This window comes from Bidens hawaiensis, unplaced genomic scaffold, assembly GCF_021521415.1.
Source record: "Bidens hawaiensis isolate Kalapana, Puna unplaced genomic scaffold, B.hawaiensis_p1.1 tig00007125_1, whole genome shotgun sequence".
Lineage (NCBI taxonomy): Eukaryota > Viridiplantae > Streptophyta > Magnoliopsida > Asterales > Asteraceae > Bidens > Bidens hawaiensis.
Window position 1 is genome coordinate 200,612 of NW_027491489.1, and position 27,672 is coordinate 228,283.

Genomic DNA, 27,672 nt, shown 5'->3' on the forward strand with positions numbered 1-27,672 from the left:
CACGTTATTAAAAACAAACAAATGTTTAACCAGTTGATTACAAACTTATAAATACTTGTTAATTTTTCAACATAAATGAAAAAAATATAAACTTATTTTTTTTTTCATTTAACTTTCGTTTTTCAAACTTTATGATGCAAGGAAGAACATTACATGCTCTGCCAACACATGTAGAAAAAAAATCGGGTAGAAAGCCATACTCGTTTTTATTTATTCACAACTCGCTAATATTTTTTTATTAAATTAAAATTAAACATAATTATGACGTCATCCTACTTAATTAAACATATGTGAACCGATATCATACTTCTTTTTTTGATGTAAAGTTTTTGGCATAAAGAAGCAATAGTGTTGGTAACTTGGTATAAGTTGTCTGATGCGTTGTTTATGTATATTTTTAGCCGTTACTGGGTTGATAGCCGAGTGACAATCTTTTAAATAACTTAAGGTCTGAGTTGGAATACTATGAAGTAAAAGAACGTTATACTTAATGCGTTTGGTGTCACATTCTATTAGTAAAAGAAAGTTATACTTCATCATCATCATCGTCGCCATCATCGTACTCAGTAAATCCCACCAATAGCAAAGCTATGGTAGGTTCTGAAGAGGCTAAGATGTAGACAGCCTTACCTCTACCCTTTAGGAATAGAGAGGCTGCTTCAGGTGAGACCCCCGGCTCGATAGTAGTTTTGCATCAAGACTTGGACATAAGGCACATAACACTCAACCATTGGGACACCGGCCGATTGGGGCATGCAACCTTGTCTTTCGGCTATCAACGCTACCACATGATGTCTGATTAACCTTCCGCCACTTTTAAAGTTATTTTCACGAGATTAGTAATATAACGTCAAAATTAGTGCAATTTCACTTTTACCCACCCGAGAGTTCACACATATATACATTATATGTGCGCACCGCAAGCAGGGCGTAAAAGAAAGTTATACTTAAATGTGTTTATTAAAAGGGGTCACGTTCCGTTAGTAAGAAAAATATTTGTGTTATATTTGAATATACAAGTGATGTGCCATGGATCCTTTTCGGGCTAAGTGTCATGTTCTTTACCCAACGACATTCAAACCGATCATGTGAATTTGGTACTAGAGTGATTATGAATTTGTAGAATCAATTGCTTATGATTGCTTTCTAATGAAATATACACATATTATTTGTCGGTTTAAGTGGATAACTGAAAAAACAAAATAAGAAAAAATAAAATCCAAAACGCATCAGCCGGCGCAATCAAAGGTTGACCGAACCTTGGTCAATAATATATCATTCATATATTATGCCACAACACAAGCCCATGTGCACCTGTTCCTATTGATATTGAAAGAGGATAATATTGTAGGGGCTTAACGTACATTTTTGCAAATCCTTAGGGACCACGAAATACGTCTACAGTAGTTTGAAAACCAATTCAGATGAGTGAATTCGAGACCAAAGAAATTTCGAAGGTAGGGGTATATGATTAGTTTTAAAATTGTTCTAAAGTAGTACTAAGCCCCACCGCGTTGCCGTGGGGAGAAAATTATTAAAAAAAGGTAACCTTGAAACATTTATCGAACCCATGTGCTGATAGACCGGGGGCGTTGGACTCGTGCTTTGTGGTAGGATTGTTAAACCGAATGAAAAGTAGACCTAAAAACTTCCAATCACGGCCATTTGTTGCGGCTTGTTAACACGTGAAAAGTAGACCGAAAAATAAAACACAAAAAATAATAACTAAGTTATCTTATGACCGAAAAGTTGAATGGGGAAGGTAGACGTAAGAACGTTGAACAACACATGCGTGTTGCAGCGTGTAAATTTGCAAAATTTAGACTAAAACATAAAATGAAAATTTTGTAAAACATAAAAAGTATTAGAGAACAAAGTTGAAAGTGAAAAATTATTAAGATTAAAAATGAAACATACTTTGTGACAAACTTGTAAGAAGATAAAAGGTATAGAGACTAAAGAGATATATAAAAAGTATATAATAAAAAATAAAAGAGAAAAAATTGAAAAAAAAGACCTAATGAATAATATACAACTCATTATGCATACAAATCTTTCAAATTGTTAAATATATAATTTATGAGACATGTATGATATTAGCGATACTTGATTTGATTACCGTAATATGCATATCCATTTGTGCTACCCGTAAACTTTTTTTATTTCTTCTTTGCTTTTGAGATGTAAAGCCATCTACCAGCCCATTATTTTTCATTTTTAACAAACTAACGGGCTAACCAATACCTGATTGATATGAGATTCTATATGAGATACATGTACAATTGCGTATGCGTCTAAGATTGAAATACATGTCACGACGCATCTAGTTGCCATATATAGTCACTATATATCAAATGTGCTGCATGTGCAGGAGTTGTCAAAGGTGATGGTCGGGTATCAGTGGCCCAATCTTTTTGGTGGTTTAAAGCGAATTAAAATATATTGGGCCTTTTTGTCATCGTAATCGTAACACGTTGAAATATGATCAAATTAAGTAATGAGATTTTATATGGGACATTGTTTTAGCTACTCCGATTCAAAATCGGCCACTATAAGACAAATTAAAATAACTTTAACATAAAGAAACTAATGCACTTAGTGGATTTAATAAAGGAGGAAAAAAGTATACATAAATAATCAACTAAGCAATATCCTTGAATCATGAAAACGAAACCTTGAATCGTGAAAGATGGATGAAAACAATCTAACTTTCGAAACCTTGACTCATGAAAACAGTAGTACATCTTTCACGATAGACGCTCGAGCATCTACAATGAACGGGAGAGGAATCTTTCCTAGTGGCGTCGTTGAGTTTGTGATAGTCGATGCAAACTCGCCATCTCGTGACGGTTGTCATAGGAATCAGCTCTTTATTGTCATCGGTGACCACCTTCATTCCTCCTTTTTGGGTATACTTGAACATGACTTACCCAAGGAGAATCAAATATGAGGTAAATTAATCCTACATCAAGAAGTTTGAGAACTTCCTTCTTCACCACGTCTTGCATGTTCAGATTTAGTTGTCTCTAGTGCTGCACTACGAGTTTGAAGTCTTCTTCCATCATAATTTTGTGAGTGAAAAATGACGGGCTGATGCCTTTGATGTCCATGATTTTCCAAGCGATGGCTTTCTTATGAGATTTTAGAACTTCGTGTAGTCTTTCGTTCCCATAGCTTGAAAGGTCCAAAGAAATGATGACATGCAAATGAGAATTGCTTTCAAGGAAAGCGTACTCGAGGTGTTTATGTAATTCTCTGAGTTCTAAAGTAGGAGGATCTTCTATATAAGGTTTGGCTTTAGGCTCTATATCTCTATCTACTTCTTCGAATGTCTCCTTCGAGTTTCTTTCTTCTTCTTCTTCTTCTTCTTCCTCCTTTTAACAAACAACTTGATCCTCTGAATTGACGACAAGTGCCTTCTTCTCGATCAGTTGTGTATCACATGCTTCTTTTTCAATTTTTTTTATAAAATGACAGCTCACTATTGATTCACACATATCAATGAAGTATGCAAAAACATCGGTGTATTGTGGATGTTTCATAGATTTCCTTATGTCGAAAGTTACCTCCTCATCCTCTACCCTGAGAGTTAGTTTGTTGGTGCAAACATCTATGAGTGCTTTAGAGGTAGCTAAGAATGGTCTTCCTAGGATAAGGGGTATAGAGTTGTCTTCATCCATGTCTAGAATAACTAAGACTGGGAAGACGAATTTGTCGATTTTGATGCTTACTCTTATTTTGGCAAAGGCATTGGTGACAAACAAGTTTCCTATCAGAAAATGGATAATGAAACTTCCTGGGTCAGTCATCTTCTTTGGAAGCTTGTTCTGGAGAATGGCGAAACATTATTTATTGAGTATCACGTGTGATAGTTCTTCTAGCTTTCTTTTGTTGGGTTGAACTTCCTTTAAGAACTTTTCGTATTTTGACATTTAAGAAATGGCTTCTATGAATATAAGGTTAATATGCAATTGCTTAAAGAGTTCCAGGAATTTGCCGTACCATACCTCCATATTTTCCTGCTTCAGTCGGCCTGGATAAGAAATTGGTGGAAAATATTGTTTAACAGGTTCTTTGATAGGTTTACGAGTGGTTGGAACAAGTTGATTATTATGTGTGTCAAGAACCTCAGTCTCACCTTCCGATTGGATAGTTGTGACTTGTTAGTTGTTTGTAGCAGTTCTGCCACTTCTTAGGGTTATGGCATTGGCTTGAGCGTTGGGATTGGTAGTTGTGTTACCAGGGAGTCCTCCAGGTGGTCTCTTACAAAAGTAGTTGGGCTAACTAACCTACTTGGCTTTCGATGTTTTGCAAAGAAGCCTTTTGGTTCCTTAGCTCCACCTCGTTCTTCATGAATCAGTCTTTGGCCAATTTGTTCAAAGCGTCAGTACGTGTTATGAGTTGCATTAGAAGAGTCTTCACTGTATATCCACCACTCGAATGTTGGTTGGTAGATGTACTTTGGTTTTGGTATTGAGGTTTAGGTAGAGAGGGTTGGTTTTTATTGAAAGGCCGTTTATCAAAGGCATGTGGAGATTGATTGTTGACTCCATCCTTCTAGCTGAAGTTAGGATGGTTTCTCCAACCAGGGTTATAAGTGGTGTCATACATGTTATTTTTTTGGCTTAAGAAGTCACATCCTTCGATCGTCATACTTTGGCAGTATTTGAACATGTGATCTCCTCCACACCTGTCATACTTTACCTTTGCTTTAACCAACTCCGACTGAAGCTGTTCAAATTTCTTCGAGAGGGACTCGAATTGTGCAGAGATAAAAGTATAATTATCGGCATGGTGTATGCCTTTGTGTGATGGGGTTGATCGAGGTGGATTATAGGCAAAGATTTTCTTGACAGCTATTTCTAAGATATCTAATGCCTCATTCAGAGATTTGGTCCCTAGATCTCCACCAGCAACCTAATCGATTTCTTGTTTGTTTTGGCTAATCTGAGCGCCGAAGAAGGTTTGGACTTGAAGCCACTTGTTAAATCTATGGTGCGGACATCGTCGAAGAAGGCTCTAGTATCTCTCCTATGCTGAATGTAGTGACTCGTCGCAATATGTCCGGAATACAGTGACGCTGGCGTGATACTTGGCAGTTTTGTCGGGTAGAAAGTATTTTAGAAGGAATTGCTCTACCATTTGATCCAAGTTGGTAATGGTACCAGATAATAAAGATTCAAGCCATTCCAAGGCGTGGCCTCGGATTGAAAATGGAAAGAGTTTAAGTCTCGCTTGATCTTCGAATCAATTTTAGATTTTGAAGGTTCCACAAATTCGAAGGAATATGGAAATATGCGATAAATGATCTTCGTCGAGAAGTCCATGAAATTGGATAGAGTTTTCAATCATATGAATGGTGTTAGATTTGATTTTGAAGTTTAAAAGATTATTAGGTGGTGCAACGCTATTGCCATAGTCGTCAAGTGTCGGCTTTCCATATTGGCTCATGTTTAGCTCGTTGTTTAATTCCGCCATCATAGCTCCACTTGGTTCTCCTCGGTTGTTGTATCTTCTTCTGGTTCATCATTAACTCCTTCGGTTGCTTTTCGTGCCCGTGTCCGTGTTCTTCGGGGAAAGTGGCGGTTGGGTTCGGAAAGTGGTGAAACGAGTTCGGAGTAGATGTAGATGACATACACTAACTAGGAAAGTAAAAAGATCTAATTGCTTAACTAAAACTAAACTAAACGAAACTAAACTAAGAAACTTATATAACTAGAAATATAAAAATAAAAATAAAGAAGATAGAAAAGTATTTTTGATCTTTTTAATAAGTTTTTAAATATATATACTATAAACATTGTTTAATAAATACTTGGATTGTTTGTAAAAATTCACCGTGTGTCCCCTGCAACGGCGCCAAAAACTTAATGTGGTGTGGATGGTATAGAAAATGTTGTTAAGTTCTTCAAGAGTTTGTTTCACACAATGTCGAGTTTTAAATTTATAAAAATGATTATTATCTTAACTAAACCACACACAAATAGGCAAGTGTACCTATCGCATGTAGTGTAGTATAAGTAAGAACCAAGTATCGATCCACGAACACACTTGTTTGATTTTTACTACTAAATCGTTGTATTTATTCTAACCGGAAGTAAACATCATAGTGGTCTTGGGTTGATAGATAGTTTTGTAGAGAAATATAACAGCATAAATTAAAAACAATATTTTTTGTGTTTTTATTTTTTTATAGAGATGATCAAGGATAAAAGTGTATCATGTTTGTTAAAACTTCTCTTAACTTAGTTTAACAATTAATTAGAAAACATGTGATATGAGCTTGCTATGGTGATTAAATGCGAGAATAACACCTTATTCCTAAGTCATGTTATTCTGTGATAATTAAAGTAAGAAGTATGCATAACTTTATGGCCTCGACTAAAACATCATTTTACGTAAGCAAGTGGTTTATAATTAATATTTATAATATAACTTACTTTAAAGATGAGACAATCCCTAAAATTACTAAGTGAATTGTCCTTGATATTTTAGTAAAAATAACCTTTGTATTATACTTACAAAAATTAAGATTATTTAATTTGTAAATGATTAGCCTTGAGTTATCAAGTATTAGCCCGCACAACTCTTAAACAATTATAGAACTCATGTAATAACCACCAAATAGTTGTTTAAAATAAGTTATGTTGCACATCACTTGACAAGTAATTAACCGATTTTAGTGGAAGAACCTCGACAATCCGATTTCACAACATTTCTAATCATTCCTCAATTTAAGATGATCAGTTACTACTAACACTTAATTTGGTACATGTTCATATTAGGAATTATGTTTTTCTCAACCAAACCCTTATAAGAATGACAGTTCCCCGGCTTATCATCATACTCGGTACTTGGTGTTTCTTTTAAGGTTAACCAAGGCCTTACAAGACTAGCAATTTCTCGGCTTATCGTCAAGCTCAGAACTTGGGGTATCTTTTATGAGTATTTTAACAATCCTCATAAATAGAATAATTACAACATAACCTTTACTTATTAAAAACCTATCACATGTTTAACCAATATTATTAAACTTCAACTAAGATTTATTATAAACCAAGATGATAGTATGAAAGTTTAGCCAATAGTAGATATAATGTTATCCGTCAAAGTAATAGATTCAAATATGATCAAATTAGAACAATCTAACAAATTTGAATGACTAATCTTTGATGCTAATGACTTCTTCCCAAGAGCTTAATCTCATTAATCTTCGAAGGTGGATGAATGGCATTATTCCCTTATTAATTGTGGAGAAAGGAGGTGGGCGAAGAGAATTTAATGTAGTTGAAGGTGTATTGAACGTGATAGATGAGCATTCAATTCATAGGCTGATAAGGTCATCAAAACAAAGCTATGTTTAGTAAGTAAGCACGCCCATGGTGACATTTTTGTCGTGTTGTAATAAATGCTCATTGTCAGATCATAAAACATAGGTGAACACGACCGTGGTGAGTTGGGCACGATCTTGGTGACTTCCAGAAGAGTCCAAATTTCAATTCATAGGCTGATAAGGTCATCAAAACATGATGTGTGTGTTTTGGTAAAGCATGGCCATGTTTAGCTTCAAAATCTTCTATTTTGTCTTTTCCTCTTGTAGTTTCAACATGGAGTGTGTTTTGGTTAATATGGCTATGTTATGACTTCCTGGTTTTTTGTCTTTTCTTTGTATGTTCTAGGCATGGCCATGCGTTGATTCACCATGGGGTGTGTTGAGTTTGTTTTCACCGTTTCCTCTGTTTTTCCTCGTATATTAGCTCGTCTTATTCTTTGAGAATATATTTACCTACATATATAAATTATGAACCTTATTGTGTATTATTCTAGTATAATTTCTGATATTACCCTTATTTGGAGATATTTTAATACTGAAACGATTTATAAATTATTATACATTACTTGTTCAGAAGCTGAAAGAGAAGACAAATGTCAAATTGTTTGAAGAAGTTCGGAAGGTGTATCGTAAAAATTTCTTTAGCCTTGATGATTGATCTGATAATTTAAAGTTTGTGAATATTTTGAAGACCAAGACTAAGCAACTTCTAAGGGGGAGTTTGTTAGTGATTAATGTCTATTGCTTAGATCTTGTATGTCTTGTATTATATAGATAGCAGTGTGTAGAATGTTATTGTAATGTTAAGTATATATATGTTATACACTGTATAAATCATGATTCTTGTCTTCACAATGAAGAGTTTCAGACCTCACATGCTCCGCCTTCAAGGCTTCGAATTGAGCTTAATGGATTTGAGCGGGTAAACCAGAATGGATAGTGAGATGTAGGGCTTGAACACGTCAAGGTTTGGTTTCTTTTCGGCTGAAGGCATTAGTTACACCGTTGGCTTTAGCCGGATGGTACTTGATAGATGTAAGTCCCGTGGATGGATCTTTCTATATGATAGCAAGTAAACACATTGTTAGGCAGAAACTAGCAACTTGGTCATTGAAGAACAAAGATGAATTAAAGACGATGAACAAAGATGATTAAAATGATAATGCTTTTGATGTCTAACCCTAAACAATTATAAGCATAAGTATATATAGGGTATTACAAGCCACATAGGCGTAGCCCATACTAAACCCAAAAGCCCACCGAAAAGGATTTTGGTTATCACAAAAAGACTGTAAACTACAATAAAACTTTCCAAGCAAAGTATAATCAACAAATATACCATAACAATACCCCCATTTATTTATAGCTTTCTTCAAGGTTTATCACAACATGTGCATTTGCTTCAAGTAACACTCAAGTCTTACAATTCCAGACCTATAAACTATATTTCTGTTCACCCTCTTCTTGACCTCTTTTTGGTTGATCCAGCTGGCACAGAAACTGGGTCCAGTTTCCGGCACCAACCTGATCTTGACACATATTCGTTTTGAATTTTATTTTTACCTCATGCGGGTCCATCATTACCTGCTACCACCTTTTGATCCCAAGCACTTGAACACTTCTCATTTTCAACTTTAGTCTTCTTTCTTCCCCATCCAGGTCCAACATCCTCTTTAACCACCTTTTGGCCCCACGAACCTGATCCTGAACCTGTTGCTGGCTCGAAATCATATCTTTTTGATGTTCTTTTCATTGTGCTTTTGGAGATCCAATAAAATGATAGCCTTTGTTCCTCTTGGTGCCAGTTTTCCCACACCTTATTGTTAAAAGGAAATATTCTCAACCATGCCATAATCTGTATCAAACAAGCCAAGTTAGACCCATTTTCAAAATAATAGTATAATGTTATAGCTAAAATGATCATGATAAACTTCTCAATCAAAATTGTTAACTACAAACAAAAATTCTTGTTAACAAATTTAGATTTCGATCAAAATAAAATGACTTCGGTCAACCATATGTTTTCTATCAACCAAAATCCGAGAACCCAATGATTATCATCATTCATACACTTCGATTTCCATGTCATCCTTCTCCAAAACATCAAAAACCACCATTAACAAGCCTGCACCTGTTAAATGACCACCGAAAACTCATTTAGAGCCTAATCTTATAAAAGACCTAGAGAATAAGAATGATCTGATTGTGTTGGATCATATGAATGAAGATACTATGCGAAGGATTCAAACATACCAGGGTCAGATTGAACACACTAGGCCAAACTATAAACGATTGATTGGGCATTTGGCTGGTGCAGATTTTCAAGCTCCACCTAATGATCGTTGGATCCATGATGATTCTAATTTTGAACCTGAAGGTGGTGATGGTGATGGAAATGGTGGAAATGATGGTGGAACTGGTGGTCCTGATGGTGGTGTAGAGGCACGTAAAAGTAAGGCTAAAGGAAAGGACATTGAAATTAATAAGCCAAAGCCAAAGCTAATCAGGTGCAGTTCGGAGTAGTTATCCTGGAGCCACAACAAGAACCCCGGGTGGTGGTTTATGCTTTTGCCACTACTGTGTCTTCTCTAGTAGTGTCTACTCCAACAACACCAGAAGTTACTTCATCTCCGGTGGTAACATTAATGACAACGGCTTCTACAAATTCACATTTTATGTATATTCCACGATATGTTTTATCTTTGATGCCGACATCGTCTCCTCAACAATGCCTGGCTAATACAAGTCCATCCGTTAGAGCTATGCAGATGCCAATGCTAGATTATTCATTTATGTCATTTGATAGACCTCAAGGCCCGATGCAGCTAATTCATTAGAATTTCTATAACTTACCTGTGCAACATCAGTTATTTCAGTTGATGAATTTGGTTCACTTGCAAGAGAATCAAATGGCTGTTGAATGATCAAAGACAAATGATGCGGGGTCTGCAATTCTTGCAAAGAGAAAACAAAGACTTGAGAGCTCTAGTTGCTGCTCAGGGGGGGGGGGGAGAATTGAGAAGTAAGATGTAATGATCCTTTAGTTAAATTGTAAGGAAGATATCCTAAAGAAGTTGAAGGGTCATGATCATGACAAGGATCCTGAGGCAGACGATTTTGATCAGCAACAAGGTGGTTCATCATCTGGTAGTGTACCTGCCAAGGGGGGGGGGAGGGTAAAGTGGGAATGAGTTGGAAATTTATCATGATTCAACTAAGATACAACCCTTAATACTATGAAAGTGAAAATGGTTTATTTGTTGATGAAGACGGGATTGTGATGAGTATGGTGAATGCGAATGAGGTTGAAGAAGGTGGGTTTGTTGATTATTGTTTGAATAAAGAACAAATCGCTATTCTTTATTACATAACAAAGAGGCTGTTGATGAGCTATAAAGACAGGTAGATATGGATATTGAAGACATTGAGGAGGTTAGATTTGATAAAAGTGTTCCTTCTGGGAATGCTGATTATGATGATGTTGAAAAGGAAGACATGATGGCTGAGCAATACTCAGATACGTATAGCCGGTTTAACTCTAATGATGGGATTCTATTTTTCACTACCGAACATATGAAGCAGCTGAAAAGGGTTTGAGGAAGGAGTTTGAGAAGAGAAAGAGTAAATAGAAAGTTAATGAACCCGAGACATGACATATTTCTATTGATATGTCTAATTATAATGTTGAGAAGATGAACAAGATGATCGAGTCGTTGCGGCATGCGGAAAAAAGAAGATTATTTGCAATCGAAGGCCCGTAAGACTGCATTTCAGATGACGATGTTTGTAGCCGTGAAGACCGTTAAATGTAATACTGTCTCATGGATGTATGAACTGGAGCTTAAAGTATGTATCGTGAAGTGGAAGAATGGTATATATCACTTTCAGCGTCTTACAGATGTTCTTACCATGTCGCGATGGGATGTTCGTACGTTGACGAATAGACCATTCTTGAACAAAGGTGATAATCATTTGGCATATTGGTTTTATTGTCATATTTTGCATGAGGTAAGGTATGGTTTTAAGTTCTTCAAGCCACAAGTGCGTACCAGGAAATATATTAATGAGATCGATCCACACATCGGCTAGAGGAAATTGGTGCTTAACGTAAATCCGCCTAGGACGTTGAAGAAAGTCCCTTTAAGACATTTCAACAAAATCTTTATAAAAGATTTAATCGGTGGTACTACGATGATAAGACTGGTAAAGGGTAATTGAACTGGGTTCATGATTAAAGACGGAGTTTATTCATGTCATCGATCTGATGTGGCTGGTTAACTTGTTTGAATCCGATAACAATGTGTTATATTATAATTTGATCAAATGGGCGCACAATAAAGACAGTGTCCTAGCTATGCAGTTCCAATGAAGCATTCGAGTTTGTCATGCGTTTGGAATTCATAGCTGAGCTGATTGGAAGACCAACAGATTTAAAGTATGAATACCACAAAGCTGGAGACGGGGGGGAGTTTGTTGATACATCATTTGGCATCTCGGTCTTTGCTTAACGTATTTTGGAAAATAGATTAATGTATATGGGGTATTTTGGTAAATAATGTAAGACTCATTCGTTAGTGTTATAATAACGAATGAGCATGTGTGTTTTGTTCTCATTCGTTAAGGTTATTTGATGAATAAGTTAAAGGATATTCATTATGAGTTGTATAACGAATAGCATAACGAACGGAAGACTCATTCGTTAGGCATGTCTAATGAATGAGTCGTCTCCTACATATATATATATATATATATATATATATATCTTGTAATCTATTCTAATTATAACAGATTTCTTATTTTATATCGAATTGCCTCGTTACTCTGTCCGAATTCTCTGTCAACACACACATCACCAACAGTTAACGTAATTGATCCATAATGCAATCATATTGAAGACTAGATCTATCTAAGTGATACGGCATGAATTCTCATTCATTTACTGTTTTCTTACCTTACTGTAAATATTATTCCCTCTCCTCGTCTTCTTTTGTTAAGGTAAGATAAGAATAATTATCATTGAATGGAGGGGAAACCTGATTGATCCCAAGTCCTATACCCATATTATCTATGTATTTAAATTGATACTCAATCATGTTTTCAACTACTGCACTAGATACGTCAATTTTTTTAAAACTGAATTCAGTTTTCTCAAATTTAGAATTTATTTTCGCTATTTCAGATTTTGACGCGTCTAGTTCAACAGTTAATTTGGCTATTTTATTTTTGGCATCGTGATAAATACAGCCTTGCCTACTTAGATCTTCTTCAAGTTTCGCAACATCTTTTAATTGGGCATCTATTTTCTCTTTATATATTTTTTCATTTGCCTTAAATGTGTTGTTAGCACGTTGAATATCTACATCTCCCTAAGAAGATGGTCATATAGAATTCTATATATACCAACTTTATCAATGCAAGATTGAGAATATAGTTTAGAATTTACCTGCTTGGAGCTAGGGATATATCATAAATGCGAACTGAAGCTATTTCACCTTCTTTTCAGTTTGATTCTCCTCGACTTCATCAACTTGAACCAAGTTAGCCAACTCTTCTCCAATTTCAAGGCCTTCATCTGCTCCTCCTATCCAAACTCCTGAGCCACCATAGCTTTGTTAGTGCTGGACCCAGCTGCTCCTATATGTCCAACTAGAATCAATGCCCTTTCATTGTAAAATTCTTTAGCAGGGTTGGTGCATTCATGAGCAAAGTAACCCGGTTCATCGCAGTTGTAGCACTTGAGTTTTCACTTGTCAAAACCTAGTTTCTGGTCATTTGTGAAGGCCTAGTTGTTCTACGAGTCTTTTTAATAAATTTCTTTGCCCTGAACGCAGCCATATCCATTTTCCATGAGATATCCATCACTTCTTCATCTTTAGAATGAATCTATTCCTGCTAGCAAACATGACTAGTGGTACTATATCACCAGCAAGAAAAGCATTATACCAGTTCATGAATCCTGCTATCAGGGCAATGTTCTCCTCAGTTTCCGTAGAGATGGTGGGAATCTGAGGAGCTGGCTTGGCATTGGAGCTTGATGAGGGTGTGAATGCATTCTTTGGAGAGGCTTTGGGCGAAGTTCTTGAGTGGTAAACTGGAGCAGTTGACCGGTTTAATATGGATCTGAACATAACAAACCCATCTTGAGTTGAAAAAGCATTGTTGGTGGATGAACTCAATCCAACAGTATTGTTGGAGCTAGGATGATTGATAACACGCTGCTTGTCATCCATTTCATAGGATTTGATCATAGCCTTCATCTCATTTATTGTCAACATATCCAGATCCTTGGTCTTCTTAATCACAACAACATTCATATCCCAGCTTTGAGGGAGTGAGTTTAGGAGTTTCTTCTTGACTTCCAAAAGAGTTAACTCTATTTTTGTAGATCTCAATCGAGTCACAAGCTTGGTGAATCTTTGGAGTGGGGTATGAAGTGATTCACATAGGATGTGGTTAAACATATTGAACTTGTGACACAGCAGGTCCCTCTTATGTTGCTGCATGTCTTCAATACCCTCAAACACATCAATAAGAGCCTCCCACAATGCCTTGGCTGACTTGATTTCTCTAAAACCTAGAGCAATGTCAGGGGCCAAAGCTAGCGTAAGTGTGGATAAGACCCTCTTTTAAGGCCTTGGATAATAAATAAATCTAAAAAAGAGACCAAGTACCAAGCTTGATGATAATCCAGGGAACTTGTAGGAACCTGGTAGGATCGTATAATAGATGTGAAATGATGTTCACAATGATATCTACTCTTCAATGTTACGTGAGAAATCCATAACAATGTGAAATGAACAAGAAACTTCTTTAACTCTTCGTATATTATGAATAACAATTCATGTACAGACAGAATATGACAATGTTACAATACTTTTACTTCTGAATTGCTTTCTCATCGCGTAAAAGTCTATTAGCTATTTATAAACATAGCTAAGCACCTAAATGTCGTGTAAATCTTATACGACGCATAACTTATGCGTTGTATAACTACTTATATGCCGTAAAAGGTAATTATTCGCCCTAACATGACAAAAACACATCCAGACTGTTATCTAATACATACAAGCCCTAAGAGATAGACATTTCAGTACTAACAACCTCCCCTTTGGATATTTCTAGGTCTTGATCTTCAAAATCTTTAACTTTCTTGTAAATTTGCATGTTGTGGGTTTTTAGAATAAAATTTGATAAAAAAGAACACATCCACATGCAATACATGTTAACACCTGATCCTACTAATCGAGTTTTACCTGGATGGTGATCAAAAGATATTATCAAGAATGTAAGCTTGGTCATCAGCAGACCAAGGATCACCATCATATTACCTGGTTGATTCATGATTCTCCTGACCGGTTATATTAACATGTTTGTCAGGAGATACTAAATCAAGACATCGTCTTGATTAAACTATTTTCGTCATTTCCTTGTGGATCCTTGAATTGTTATATCCTTACATCCTTAAACTGCAAGAATACTCTAAACTTGTCATCCTCAGGATCATCGTTATCAAGATCATTAGCTATCACCCTATTCAATTACACAATTATAAGCACTACGGACATTTCGACTATAAATCTGAAAGTAAATCTCAGCTTATATCTTTGTAAAAAATCATTTTGAAACATCAATATTTTTGTATCCAGTAAACACACCACGCTGTACTCTAGTTTTAATTATACGGATTATACTTCAAACATATTTGATCTCTGTATAAGTCAACCATATGGTTTAATGTATCGTATAAGTCTTACACGGTGATAATCATTCTTTCAAAAACTAAATCTGATCACAGATATATGTTTGACATCAAAATTTATAGATTTTAACATTAAACCCCCCGATTATCACTTTTGAATCATCAATTTTGATTTTCAACAGCTTAAAACCAGTTTGTAAAGCATTTTGAGGTTTAGTATGAACAATCATTCAAAATAACACAAAGAAACATGATTAATCTAATGATTAAGTTTAGAAATGATTGTTAAACACATCAATTGCAAACCCCTTTGAGATACACCAGAAATGACGTGTCTATTCATTTCATCAGATCTTGTTAGCACACAACAGATTCCGTGAAGTAAGAATCACCGCATAATCTTGATTGAAACAGATTAATCTCCAATTTATAGTATCAAGGTAATATAGATGTGTATGTTTTATCAGACCAAAATGTGAAAGATGTGTATTAATTGATGAAACCTATAAGTCGTTTTTACACATCAGAATTAGTGCCACATATTGTATGATCAAAGTTACATAATGAGTAAGTGAAAAAAACATATGAGTCGTATAACCCTAGAATTATATGTCGTATAAGTTTTAAAAACTTATGCACTATATGATGACAAATTTTAGTAATTTCCAAATTCGAACATTCACACCCATGTGTTCGACCAAGGCCAAGTTAATGACCTTGGTTAAACAAGAATAATTTAACTTTTAACCATTTTCTGAAAAGAATATTGTTTTAACAAGTCCAAGTTAATAACCTTGTATAAACAATTGATGTTTAAACTTTTAAAGCATATTATGATTTAGAAACCAATGTTGCAAAAGTTGCTAGGAAGTCCCTTGGCGGCCGACCCTTGGAGGGAGTGCTCGGAATACTTGGAGAGTACTCGGGGAGTATTGGGACATGATAAATATAACATAACGAAAAGTATTTTTTGTATATTACATATATGTCAAAACAGTTATAATTCACGTACAAATAAGCATAATTTTTGTGAATAATAAGCATAATTCAAAATGATGCATGTTTATAATAACAATCTGTAACAATTCATCATGTTTGTGATAAAATTAGGGTTTCTAGTTTGTTTTTTATAGGTTTTAGTAAAAAAAAAGAAAGTCAAAATTGATGTTGGCTGAGTAGGGCCGAGTAGCACCGAGTAGACCGAGTTTGACAGTGGCTGAGTTGGAAAAAGTCACCAAGGTGGAGGTCCGAGGACCGAGTAGTTGCCTTTTCCATGGCCTTGGAATCCGACTTTTACAACACTATTAGAAACACAAGTTCAGTACATCATTCCCATCATATTTTATCAAAGATAGAATCCCAACATCAAGAGTCGGAAATAAATCAGAAAGGTAAAATATTTTTGGTTTAACACAAATTAGTAAGACTATGAAGAAGTATATACAAACAATAAACTTTCAAGCTTGTAAAACACATATTTTTGTGAGTTTGAGCAAGGAATCATGTTGCTCAAATAGCCCTTCCATCACAGTTTTATGTTTTGGCTTTATTATGACTGTTGTTATGTCAGTCATTGGTATTGTTGTCCACTAAAACCCCATAAAAAAGTTTTCTAAAATTTGTGTGATGTGATTTAAGGTTCAATTAAGGCACAAAATATCAGGAACTATCACCCTCTAATTTTAATTCATGCTTATTTTGATTTTCACCATATCACCACAACTTGACATAAACTTTAAAATAAGAAGATCAAAATTTTTTTACTTTGAAGAATTAGCTAAGACAATCAAGGATATTGTGGTCCGCTTAAACCTAAGCATGCAAGTCTAACAGAAAGCCATTAAATATGATTTTCCCTTGCTCATGATGAGATTGTTCCACCATTCCAGAGCTTCACCTTTGAACATTTGGACCGTCTACTGAATCTTCTCTTGCTCGGCCCATTTACTAATAATCACGATCGACTCCATTTCTTCCAACCATCTAAGTGTTGCAATGGCGCCTTTGCCGCCATAGAATTCCTTAGGACCAAAGTTTTTGAAGTCCTTGAATGAACAACTATCGATTTTTGGTTTCTTAAACTTTTTATTGAACTCTCCTCCAGAATTTGATTCGTGGACACTTTCTTCAGGATGAGACAGGTTAGGACGGGATATAGATTTTATGGATTTTCGAGATTGATCAGTGTGATGAGGTTGCCTAGATTCGGTTCTAAGATAAGATTCAACTCTCACGGCTTTTGTTATCATTTCTTGAATTTGTTTCATATATTGTTCTGATATTCTTTTGTCTTGTTTGTTGCGGTTTTCTTCTCCTTGGCGAGGAGCTTCTTCATTATGTTGATTTTCTTGATTCGACATTTCTAAAATAATTATATTTATTTTCTTAAAACATATTTTATTCATTTATTTATATACATTTATATATATATATATATATATATATATCGTCACATTACACACACACACACACACATATATATACCATCACTTGATATATATATTTACCTATCCATATGTTTTACATAACAATTATTATAACAACACTTAATCCCACCATCTTATTTCCTAATCCTTCGTGAACTTCTTGACCATCTTTGTCATCTTGTTGCACTTGTGAAGAAGCTTGTCTCCTATCTTCTTCTTTTTGTTTCCTTCATCAGCAACTTCTTCCTTAACTCGTCAGTTTCGTGTGGTGCCCTATCGAGATGTTCTTCATGAGATTGTGGAATGACATTTGGATATCCGTATTGTGGAGGCGGATCACGATATCCCATCATCACGATGTCATAGTGAGTCTTTGTATATGGCGATGACAGTGCTTTAAATGGATGGTTGAAAAATACTTCCGCGGCTGCCTCTTGTTGACATATCTCATCAGCTTGTTCCGCAAGCAAAGGAATTCTTCCTTGAAAAGGTGGGAAATTTGGCGGAGAATGGTTCTTGGTTCTTTGAATATATTGCACATAGGGATCTTTAGAATCAAAGCATAGGTTCATGTGAAAGAATGGTTGCATGCATCCTTTATCTAGTGGGCGGACATTTTGATGGTTCCTCTAATGGAGTTGTTATTGCTTCAGTGATCTCTTCTTCTGGATCTTCTTTAGGGTCTTCCTCTTCTTCCGGATCGTTCTCTTCTGGATCTTCTTCTTCCATTGCTTTTGTTGTATCAGCCACCAAAGGGTGCGAGTGATAACTCTTGTACGGTTGGATGACTCTCATCTTCGGCCTTTGAGAAGGTTCATTGGGGTGAGAATCGACAGAGTTGTAAGCAGAGGTTCCAGTGTGCCATCGTCTTTGATCAGAGTGGCATTGCATCCAGTCGGAATCGGGTTCCACCTCGATTTGTTTTTTAGCTAGAAATTCATAGGACGGATGGATGTTGGATGGATGATAAATCGGGATGTCAGATGGGTGATACGTCGAAATGTTGGACGGATGATTATCCGGGATGCTCTATGGATGGTAACTTGAAGTTCATGGGGCTTCATACTCTTGTCTTGATGGTTCATTTGATAGGTTGATCGGTAGTTGTTGTGTTCTAGGAAAATACACCAGTTTGGGTCGGTCAATCGGTTGATCTTGGTTAAACAAATCATCATAATAGTCTTCGCTCATGTTATCATTCGGAATTGGTTTGGGGCATCCAGCTTTCCTTGTGCGCACATGTAGCGGTCTATCATTTTCTTGAATGACATCTATGGGTGGTTTAGATTGAGGATGGATAGAAAAGGTTACCAAACTATCTTATCTCTATTTAAATTAAACAAGTAATAATAATTCCTATTCACTTGAATCGAAGCTTAGGTATTATTAATTAATACCTCATTCACTAAGATCGATGGCTCTATTATCAACCTGTCACACCCCAGTCTTAGGCCTATGCGTGTGACCATCAGTTGATACCGTTTTTGTAAATAATTCAGAATCACGGATTAATTGCGGAAATATTAGCGTGGATTAAAATATAATATTACATGTCAAAAGACGGATTTATAAAATACCTGTTAATGTTTACAAAAGATTACTTGTTTTATACAAACCACCATTTACATTTTATATTTAACAAAAATTATCTGAGCCATCAGATCGCCTATTCCAACTTCAATGCTTCAAGCGGCTAACCTTCATTACCTATAAAACAGTTTGAAAATACGTCAGCAACACATGCTGGTGAATAAGCTGACGCATAAAATACTTTATTTACTTAATTACCCCTCAAGACACAACTTAGGTCTCGGCCCATCGTGACTTAAGAATAATCAAGTTAAAAATATATAACACAATTACAAACTTAAGCTCTACTCGAAACCGTTGAGCAAACACCGCAACGTTCGAAATTACTTAGCTACCATCAGTATACATATGATTAACCTCTCTTGGACGCAACTTAGGTTCGGCCCATCGTAGCGGAGGCATATAACCAGGTGTTACGCGGTGTACCCACCGTCTACCACATATGTAAGGATCCAAACAAACGTACATGACAGCTTGAGGGCCAGCGATCAATTTTGTTCATAATGTTTTAGAGATACGTGATCTCATGTAATCAATTTGTTTTACTCGATTAAAAAAGTTATAAAAGTTGTGCGTATTCACCTTTTAAAGGATCAGCTTCTTTTCACTGATCGGTCTTTCTTTAGCTATGTCGGACCTACAGTACGAGTATAACCTTTTGTTAATACTAGATCTTTAATTTAGCTTAAGACCTTTAGTCTCTTTTGTATAATATTTACCTCGATCATATTTTATTTTTGAGCCTTTAGTTCAAAATACTTTTCTTTCTTTTACAAGTTTAAACCTTTAGTTTTACTTGTTCACTTTTGTTAAATTCTAATTTTCTTCTTCTAGAAGAAAAGTATATTTTATTTCTTTACTTATTATCTAAGAAACAATAATAATAATAACAACAACAAATATTTACTTTTACTTTCATATTTCTTATATATATTTATTTGTTATATTTTCTTTTATTTATTATCGAGGTATCGTGTATATCCTCGACTAAGGTCTAAGCCTTTTAATATTATAATATTATTTTATTCGGCCATTTACCCTACCTTTGTTTGCTTATAAAATTCTAGACACTCGAGTAGTACTTCAACGCCTTTACGTTTTCTTGAGAATCTTGATCAACACTTCTTTGGCAAGCAAATCGAGACACAACGGTCTTCAAAACTCGTCGGCACGCACTTCAAGGCGGGACGTTGGTTTGTCTCGGGTTGGCACACACTTCAATGCAACATCGTTGGTTTATGGCACGAACTTCAAGGCAACGTCAGTTTAGGGCCAGATTACGAGGAGGGTCGGGGCACGTTTATCGAGGTAGAAAGGGATTTCTAGTGAGAGAAAATGAGTGTGAAAGTTGTGTGATGAATGAGAGGGGCTGGTGGCCCTATTTATAACCGCTGTCAAGCTGACCCATCGCGATACGCGATAGGCCTTGTTAAGGATCCATCGCGTATAGCGATGGGTTAACGGATCCTTAATCATTATTTTAATAGATTGCGATACGCGATGGGCCCAATGGAAGTTCGTCGCGTATCGCGACTAGGCTTGATGAATCATGAAGTAGCTTTTCTACGTGTGCCACGTGGCTGACGCAGTGCCACGTGGGGACACGTGGCGGGGCACGTGTCTGTTGTCAGACCACGTCATCGTGACACGCGATGACGTTGGGTCTTGAGGGATCGCGTATTGCGATCGGACTGAAAAAAGAATTTTCATTTTGGTACTTGAACTTTGAAACTTGGCATTTTTTATCCAAAAAATTTCATGATGTTACAACCTCCCCTGCCACCTGACCACCACCACCATCATTTTCACCTCCGGAGCTATCACCACCACCGTCGCCATTTCAGGTTTTTTTTCTTTTCTTTTTTGTAAACAAAAATATATTGAGATAAGAATGTTTTTATTATTTGTATTTTATTCTTACAATTTTTTGAATACCAAACAAAATAAAGTAATTATTCATTTTATTTCTAAAGGTTGACCAAACAAGACAAATGAATAATACTGATCCATTTCATTTCCTTGTTTATTTCATTCATTCTCCCATTTAATTCTCATTTATTCCATTACTTTCAACCAAACATATCCTAATAGTGTCATTGAAACATTGTGTCCGACTGTCCTTACTCCCAGGCCACTAAGACACGGTCTCAATGAGCCGGCCTACCCATGCACGCCACTCTAATCCGCACCCAATCATTTTTATTTTTTTTCTTTTATTAATTTTTTTTGTTTTAAATTATATATATAAATGGAATTGTGATGAATGTAGTATAACGTAGGTTGAATAATGTTGTTAAATTATGAATGAAAAGCTAAGGTAACGCTAATATAATGAATTGTACAAAATGCTCATGTATATATTTATATATTAAGCCTCGTGTTTTGTACAAATGTTGAGATGGAAAAGGTTGTTGAAATTGTGGGTTGATATTTGTGTGAAGTGAAGGGTTTCTAGAAAGAATTGTGATTGATTTTGCGGGTCTAGTTGAGGTTGGTTTTACAAGTTTTGGGATTGATCTTTGCGAGTGCTTTGACTTGAACTGTTATTTTTTTAACTGCAAGGAGTTGAATCCATTAAATTATACGTCTACAAAAGTGAGAGAAATTGAGTAAAAGATAGAAGATTTGAGTTGGTATATATAAGGGTTTTATTTTAATTTTATAATAAAAAATTGTAATAAGCTTAGAGGCAATACGTTTCTAAAAATTAATTTCTTTAACTTTCAATGACTAGATTTTTGAACGTTTGGCAACATGGACATTGGTAATCGTTGCTTGAGTTTACTTTTTGTTAATACTGCAACAAGATCATTGGTACCGGTACTAACCACCCCCATTTTAGTTAATCCACAGACTTAATAAATAAATAAATGAAAAATATTTGTTTATGTTTATTTCTTACTTCTCCACTCCTCGTAACGCCTCTCCTGGTCAATTATCATCACTTGTTCGTAGACGAAACTATTGTTGCTATCATGACCAGTGTCCCGCTCCCTCATCCTTGCATATCCTTCGCCTCCTTACGCTTTCCAAAGTTTATGAAAAAATGATTTAGTTATAGTTCTCTAGTATGGAAATATAAGGAAGCTGAATTGCTATTACAAATAACAATTTCAAAATAAAATTATTATTATTTTTAAAAATTTTTCATTTCATATAAAGTTCATATGATCACCTTGTATCAACGAGAACACAGTCCTACCCTATCACTACCGAGGTTTTGGGTGGCAAGATCCGAGACCCTATCACTACCGAGATTTTGGGTAACAAGATCCGAGATTGGGCTCGAGCGACTATTTTTTTTCCTTTTATTTATTTTACAAACCAATAAATACAAAGTAATAGCATATTTTATTTATAGAAACTATTTTCATACAAACTTCACCCAACTTAGGTGTTGTTTGTTTTTGAAGACAAAAACTATCTGTAATCTGATTTCATGTCTACAAGTGAAGATATGGTAATCTGAAAATACAATATTTTTTGTTTTATAAACTAGATATCGTCTGCATAAGCTGAAAATTAGTTACCTATCATACGTATCATAGTAGATAGAAGTAATTTAACGTCGGTAGACTGCTTAAATAATTGGTGGTGGTGTACAAATTGTGGAAGTGGGTGGTGGTGGACGATTGGTGGTAGACGATTTGTGGTAGGCGGTGAGCGGTGGTGGTGGACGTTGGGTGGTGGTGATGGACGTTTGTGGTCGGTAGTGGACGGTGGTTGTGGCCAACGGTGGGTGATGGACAGTGAAGGTGGCGGACAGTGGGTGGTGGACGGTGGTGGCAGACGGTGGGTGGTGGTGGTGGCGTACGGTGGGGTTGGTGGTGGCGGACGGTGGGTGGTGGTGGTAGGTGGTGTCGGACGGTGGGTGGTGGTGGTGGACGGTGGTAGTGGGTGGTGGTTGGGGACGGTGGTGGTGGCCCACGGTGAGTGGTGGTGGTGTTGGATATTGGGTGTTGGTAGAATGTTAAGAAGTGTGAAGATTAGTTTATTTTTAAAAACCATAAAAACAGTTTCAGATCTTTTAAAAAAAGAAAAAAAAAAGACTTATGTTTGCGCGTCAACAAACATAAGCCCATTGCAAATCTTAAAGTAAAAACAAACATAACCTTAATCACTACACTTGTCAACCACCACCACCACCACCACCACCACCACCACCACCACCATCATCATCATCATCATCATCTTAGTCCTTAAATAGCTTGCGTGAGCTTAAGACTTCGGTTTTAGCAACAATGGCTCAAGCTACGATAGTCCCTTTTTATGATACAAATAGTTACTTCAAGTGAACCAGATGTGGTAATGTGAGTGGATTAGGTTGGATTTGGGTGATATGTTAAAAAGGTTATGGGTCAGGATGGGTATGAATCAAGATGGATTTTTAAAATAGAGGGCTATGATGCGTATAAGTCAAGATGGGTAAAACTAACCCATTTTGACCCAAGTGTAGGGTAAAATACAAAGGGCTTCAAAATCCTTTCAAAAAACATTCAAAAAAATTAATAAAAAAAATAACGACCTAAAATATAAATAAAAAGCGCAAAATGTAAAATAATTAAAATGTTTCCCCCTTTATCCTCGTTAATAAAAAAACGGTTTTGTATTGGTTCAGGTTCGATTTTTTTCATTTTTTTCCGGTTCAGTTTTGTTTTTTTTTTCATTTCGGTCGATTTCGGTATCTGTTCGTTTCAATGATTTCGGTTTTCATTTCTCCGTTTCTGTTAAGTTTCGTGGGTTTTGTTTAAAATAAAATTGGATGGAGCTTGTTTTAGTCCATTTTAACCCATAAACAAACCCATTCTAACCCATAAACAAAAGTCACTATTATTTCCCCAACCAATCTTGACCTAATTAAAAAATTATTTTGATCCATTGTAACTCATTCTAATTTTAAAAATTATCCATATTAATCCAACACAATCCATTTGTGTGTGTTTTACCACCCTAAAGTGAACCATGTTTACCACATTTGATTGAAAAGTAAAACGCATCCGTATAACTTTTAACTAAACTTAAAAGTGAGAAGCATCAATTTAACTAACTTTTTAGTTGTTGACGACTGAAATTGCAATAACCGTAAACACATGCCAAAGTAATATACTAGTATCATTTAGTTTTTTTCCTTTCTCCCCACAAGGAAAACAAATATAAATATCTTTTACAGAAGAATAAAAATAATCAGCAGTTGTGGATCCGTGTGGGCCCCATCCGCACACGAATAAATCATAAACCAAAACACATTTCTTTTTTCCCAATCGAAATCATTCATTCTTTCATTCCAATTTAACATTTCTTTCGCACTAATTCTCTCTCGCCGGAAAACAAATCATTTTGACTCAACAACCAAACCTTAATTGTAGCCCTACTTGTGGTGCGCACATATGATGTATATATATGTGAACCCTCGGGTGGGCAAAAGTGAAATTGCACTAATTTTGACGTTATTTTACTAATCTTGTGAAAATAACGTTAAAAGTGACGGACGGTTAATCAGGCATCATGTAGTGGCGTTGATAGCCGAAAGACAAGGGTACATGCACCGATCAGCCGGTGTCCCGATGATTGAGTGCTATGTGTCTTATGTCCAAGGCTTGATGCAAAACTACTATCGAGCCCGGGGGTCTCACCGAAAGCAGCCTCTCTATCCTTATAGGGTAGAGGTAAGGCTGTCTACATCTTACCCTCCTCAGACCCTTCCATAACTTTGCTATTGGTGGGATACACCGAGTACGATGATGATGATGAACCAAACCTTAATTGATTATGTCCTCTCCGCCGCCGGTACCATCTCCGACACCACCAGCCACTAACACCACTTCACCACCACCCCCTGCCTCCGCCCCACCACCATCCACCCCTGCCTCTCCGCCACCCGCCGTCACTTCTCCTCCGCCAGCTCCTTCCACTCCAACACCAACTCCGACTCCTCCGTCCACTCAACCTCCGCCGCCGCAACCCCCCACGTCACCATCTCCATCTGGGTCGAACCCCCCGCCGCCGTCGACTGGGAGGAACAGCCCGCCGGCGCCGAGGAGTGTGCCTTCCGGTCCTCCGTCGTCTGATGATTCTTCTTCCGGGATATCGACTGGGACGGTGGTTGGGATTGCTGTTGGTGGTGTCTTTATAATTGCTGTGTTGAGTATTTTGTTTATTTGCTGTAAAAGGAAGAAAAGGACAAGTAATCATAGTCCTGATGGTTATCATGTTCCTCCACCTAAAGGTCAATTTATACATAATAATTTCTTTTTCTTTTAATCTAGATGTAGAATTAGCATTCAAACATATACTTAGTTATATAAAGCAGAATTTTACAATAGCAATAGGGGGACAATTTCATACAGTCAAAATTTTTTCAAAATTATATATTTTATCAGCATTTAATTCTTATGCATAGAAACTTGTGTTCGGTGAAATATGCATAGATTAGCTGGTTTAAACGGTGTGTGATTTAGCTGTTCCAAAAAAATTAACAACAATTTATTGGTACAGTTGAACCTTACGGTGGCGCGCCTCAACAATGGAATCATAACGCTCCACCTCCCGGTGATCATGTTGTTACAATGCCACCGCCAATGGGAACAAGACCACCTCCCTCACCAGCCAGACCACAACCACCACCTCGACCGCCATTCATTAGCAGCAGTGGTGGTTCGGGATCAAATTACTCTGGTGGCTCAAACTCACTACCACCACCATCCCCGGGTTTATCACTAGGTTTTTCCAAAAGTACATTTACATATGAAGAACTAGCCATGGCTACAGATGGGTTTTCAGAAGCTAATCTTCTCGGTCAAGTTGGGTTTGGTTATGTCCATAAAGGGGTTCTCCCGAATGGGAAAGAGGTGGCGGTTAAGCAGCTGAAAGTTGGGAGCGGTCAGGGTGAGCAGGAGTTTCAAGCGGAGGTTGAGATAATTAGTCGAGTTCATCATAAGCATCTTGTTTCATTGGTTGGATATTGCATTAGTGGAACTCAAAGAATGCTTGTGTATGAGTTTGTTCCTAATGACACCATGGAGTATCATTTACATGGTATGTTTATTTCATCAAATTACATCAACTTTGAGCTTTATCACTTTATATTTAACAAATTTATCTAGGATATCTCTTTTGTTGACATGTTTTAGGTAAAAATCGACCTGTGATGGAGTTTGCAACACGATTGCGTATCGCGCTTGGATCGGCTAAAGGACTAGCCTATCTTCATGAGGATTGTAAGTTCTTTCTTTCATTATGGTTATTATTATGCATGTTAAGATATGACAACCCAAAACCTGATTATTTAAGTATCTATTTGCCACCCTAGTTTTTGATGTTATACATGTGATTATTCCATTGTTAAATAAAAGAACATGTAGACTGTTTTATCGTCTTTAACGTTCTTTCGCGTATTTGTAGGTCATCCCAAGATCATACATCGCGATATCAAGGCGGCTAACATTCTTCTTGATTTCAATTTTGAAGCAAAAGTATGTATCTTTTTTGCAGGCTCTTTTTCGCACTTTAGTGTCCATAAAATTGTATTTATCGGGTTTGAAATTATTATTCAGGTTGCTGATTTCGGACTTGCCAAGATTACTTCCGATGTTGCTACTCATGTCTCAACCCGTGTGATGGGAACTTTTGGGTATGCCTGATCACCCGTTATATTAATTTTCAATATCTAAAGTTATTTTCAGTTCATTGAATTATTATAACTTATGTATTTGTTATTAATTTGAAATGTGTAGTTACCTAGCACCCGAATATGCGGCTTCAGGCAAACTCACCGAGAAATCAGACGTCTTCTCATATGGTGTCATGCTTTTAGAGTTGATCACGGGTCGTAAACCTGTTGATTCTAACAACACTTTTATGGACGATAGCTTAGTTGACTGGGTAAGTAAATAAAACTCGTTTTACGCGTGTTTGGATTATTATTTCGTAATATGAAACTAATCATGTTATTACAGGCAAGGCCATTGCTAACCCGAGCTTTGGAAGACGGAAACTTTGACTCGATTGTTGACTCGCGTCTACAACGAGACTACAACCATGAAGAGATGGCTAGGATGGTGTCGTGTGCTGCTGTCTGTGTACGCCACTCTGCTCGGCGCCGGCCCAAGATGAGCCAGGTGGTTCGAGCTCTAGAAGGTGACGTGTCACTGGCTGATCTTGATGATGGAGTCAAACCGGGTCACAGCTCGGTCTACAATGGGAGCTCGGACTATGATACGGCTCAGTACAATGAAGACATGATCAAGTTTAGAAAAATGGCTTTAGGCACACAAGAGTATGCTAGTAGTGAGTACGGGTTGAACCCGTCTGGGTCAAGTAGCGACGTGCCGAACACGAGCCAAATGGAGATGGGAAGTTGAGGAAAGATACTCGGGGTTCGGGTGAAGGGTTTTGATGATAATTGTACAAATGATTATGCTAATTATTATTTTTTAATATGTGTTTATATTTGATAAAGTGAATTCGTATAAAATTCTTGAAGTTGAAAGATTCAACGGTTTTTGGTTGAATTGGTAAGAATTTTGGTTTTTGACAGTTGGTTAATTGAAGGGTTGACAAAACAATATTAGCTGTCTTTTAACATTTTATGTGCTGGCATCGTCACCATGTTTTATGGCTTCTAG

At 36.5% G+C, this 27,672-nt stretch overlaps 1 pseudogene across 1 annotated transcript; it reads left to right on the forward strand.

The window, feature by feature from the left end:
• The first annotated feature begins 24,805 nt into the window (after positions 1–24,805).
• LOC143634566 (proline-rich receptor-like protein kinase PERK1) lies at positions 24,806–27,583 on the forward strand (annotated as a pseudogene). Its single transcript, XR_013153880.1, has 7 exons — positions 24,806–25,274; positions 25,544–26,083; positions 26,179–26,265; positions 26,450–26,520; positions 26,602–26,678; positions 26,782–26,929; positions 27,004–27,583. The product of XR_013153880.1 is annotated as a proline-rich receptor-like protein kinase PERK1 (transcript).
• The last annotated feature ends 89 nt before the right edge of the window (positions 27,584–27,672 follow it).